This window comes from Marmota marmota, unplaced genomic scaffold (assembly GCF_001458135.2).
Source record: "Marmota marmota marmota unplaced genomic scaffold, marMar, whole genome shotgun sequence".
NCBI classification, from domain to species: domain Eukaryota; kingdom Metazoa; phylum Chordata; class Mammalia; order Rodentia; family Sciuridae; genus Marmota; species Marmota marmota.
Window position 1 is genome coordinate 27,921,353 of NW_026000221.1, and position 3,214 is coordinate 27,924,566.

At 50.4% G+C, this 3,214-nt stretch overlaps 1 long non-coding RNA gene across 1 annotated transcript in view; it reads right to left on the reverse strand.

Annotated features, from left to right (window-relative positions):
* Nucleotides 1-252: 252 nt before the first annotated feature.
* LOC125612993 overlaps nt 253-3,214 on the reverse strand; it is a 6,918-nt gene continuing 3,956 nt past the window's right edge. The window contains exon 2 of the long non-coding RNA XR_007343500.1: nt 253-2,756. This is a non-coding gene — a long non-coding RNA (uncharacterized LOC125612993). The remainder of the gene's footprint in view (nt 2,757-3,214) is intronic.

Sequence of the window (3,214 nt, forward strand, 5' to 3'; positions counted from 1 at the left end):
TAGGTTCAACAGACACTTGGGTTCCTGTTAACAACTCATTTAAGGAGAAAGTGGGGGGAAGGCATTCAGATCAAGGTTTCTTTGACAACATGAACCTCCTTACTTTGAACCCTTACAATGTCGGTGGGATGAAAGATTTCGTGGAGACGCAGATGGGTAAATGCGCAGGTGAGAAAGGACAGATGTTCGCTATGCGGAGACGCGGGGATCTTGGGATGGGCTTTGTCTGGCCAATAATGGAGAATAGATATCGGAGGGAGGGGGGGTGGGAGACCCAGAAAACCAAGACACAAAAACCACTTTTGTGGCCATTGTGTTTCTACCAGAGTCTTGATCTAGGGAAGATGTGCTGTTTGGAGAACTAATAAGGCAACCGGTTTCTTTGATGAGACACGTTCTGAAAACCAAGGTCTATAGGAGTCATCCATAGCTGGCTCCCTGGGGCCTTTCTCCCCTTATCTGCAAAATCTGGCCTCCCAGGGGGCTTGGATGTGTCTTCCGCCCATCACCCCTCAAGCCCCAGAGGCCCCTCTCTTGAAGGTCCAAGGTAGCTTCCTATCGCCCACATGCTCAACTTCAAATCCCTAGTCTAGTAACCAAGGTCACCATGAACAGGCTCCACTTGACCTTTTCTTCTTGGTCCCCTCCCCATTCCAAGACCTCTACTCTTACTAGACCAATCCTCTCTGAGAGCCCACTTTATTTTTTCTCTCCCATGCAAGGTGCCCTTCTCTGAGATGCTCTTCTGCTCTTGTCCAAAGTCTACTTAGGCTGGCCGACCAGAGTCCCAGGAGCCTCTGCCCAACCTCATGGAGTCCCTTCATTAGTTCTTACACATGGAACCAGTATGCATCTCATTGAGTGTCCCTCTAGCATGCTCTCCAAAAAGGGGCACAGGTGACAGCTTTATAGGGGCCAGAGAATAAACAGAGTGGGCACAATAAGAAGCACTAGCCTTCTTCAAAAATCAAGAAGAGGCCTCCAGCAGACTGCAGGGTACAGAGGACATCACCACTTTCCCCCGAAAATCTTCCAACTCGGAGGCCTGGGAGCAGGGCTCTAGAGAAACCGCTGACATATTGCTGACATCCTCTGCCAAGCACCCCCGAGGACCAGAGCTTCAAGGACCAGACATCCTCTGCCAAGCACCCCGAAACCCAAAAGGTGAGTTTTTAAAACCTGGAATGATCCCTGGGACAAGGCCCAAACTTTTAGCCTCTCAACATTGTCCCAACTCCTTCTTTTCTATAATATTTCATTCATTCAACAAAGAGTTGAGTAGCCAAGTGTGCCAGGCCCTGGGGATTTGGTGGTGTATAATCCAGACACAGCCCCAGCCCTTGTCATGGGGCTTGCAGATGATCAATCAAGAGCCACAGAAGTGACTGATTGCAATTGTGACAAATGAAGTGAAGGGTGAGTGCAGGCTGCTCTTAGAGGATTTAGTTAGATGGAACAGTCGCTTCTCAAGTAGAATCATGTCTAGTTCTTTGCATAGCAAGGATTCTAGTGAAGGCATAAACCAAAGTATCTGGCATGCCTGCCTCCACTTCCAAATCCAGTGGCCATGGCAGACATTATTAATCAACCCTGGCACTCATTTCTGGACAAGGTTTTAAAGCACCTCCTTCCGAATGCTTTTCCATGGGGTGGGCTGTGTGCAGGCTGCCCTGCAGCAGTGGCCGTGGGGAGCCTGAGTTGTCTTGGTGCACCGCTTAATGGATGCTGGAGTGCAGCGAGGCTGATGGAAGAAGGTCAGTTCTCACTGTGGGTCTGAGGCAGACTGGGGCCCAGGAGCAGGTGGAGAAGGAAATCCAGGCAGAGATTGTACCTGAACTTGTCAGGAATGTGCAGAGGATCAGAGCAGGAACCAGCTGGCCCATGCATGGTGTCGCAGCCTGAGATGTTCCAATGTCCTCCCAGGCACTTGCCTTCTCCTACTTAAAATGAGGACCTTCTTTTCAACAGGGCCCCAAATCCCATGCGAGGAGTCCTTCAGGACTGGCTAACATCCCCTTCATGGGAACCAGTCACTCCCTCACTGGTTCTATTTCACTTCCTCAATTTTTCTACCTAGGAAGCTAGTGAATTGCCTTGAATCATGGTTTCGACTGCAAATGTTCATCTACTCTACCTCACAGGGAATAGTAGGAGTAGAATTATGTCTAGTTCTTTGCATAGCAAGGATTCTAGTGAAGGCATAAACCAAAGTATCTGGCATGCCTGCCTCCACTTCCAAATCCGGTGGCCAGGGCAGACATTATTCATCAATCCCGGCACTCATTTCTGGACATGGTTTTTAAGTACCTCCTCAGATTGCTTTTCCCTGGCTACCCTCAAAAGGAGTCACCCTCTTCCAATTGTTGCTTTAGACTGTTCTCATTCTTCTCTTTATAGTGCTCTTCACACTTGGTAATTAGGTATTAAAAAAAAAAAAAGACCTATTTAAGGCCTGTATCCCCAACAGTCCTGACCCTTCTTGAGGGTGGACCATTCCTGAAGTTTGTTCATCACAGAATCTCTGATTCTGATCACAAGGCTGAGCACAGTCCTGATCACCTAGAAAGAGCTCAATGAATAGTCACATCAAGTTGACCAAGAGCTTGAGAGAGCCCAGGCCTCCCGTCACCATTCCTGGTCTGATCGCGCGCGGCTCTGCAGTTTCCTAATGGCACTTGGGCAGGTCCTTCTCCTTCTCTGGGCTTCAGCGCCATGAGGCTGCAGCCACTTCCTCTGCACTCTCGGCGAGCACCGGGCTGTGGAAAGGAAAAGAAAACACTTTGCAAAACCAGATACCGACGCTGGCTGCTGTGATGATTGGTCTGGTTTCTCCCCTTTTCTCTGCGCGAGGGCCAGGAGCTGTTTGAGCAGAAGTTTCACTCTCTTGAGGCTTTTGAAAATCTGAGATAAAACCTGTCCCTCCTGAGTGTGGTGGCTACGAGGGAATTTTATTTTGGGTTGGAGGGCTGGTTTGCTGTGGAGTCCATGGGCTGGTGTTCAGGGTGGGCCCAGAGGATGTGAGGGGGCAGGGTTGCCCTCCTCTCCTGCCTGGGTCCAGGGTGGCATCCTCTGAGCTCCTGGACCCTGAGGGGAGGTGACCTTGGCTCCTGGGGCTGGACTCTGCCGCAAGGATGGGACTCTGACCCTCCACTGCTTAGGATGCAGTGTAGCAGCATCTCCCCCCCCCCTGCCAACACCACCACACCCAACACCC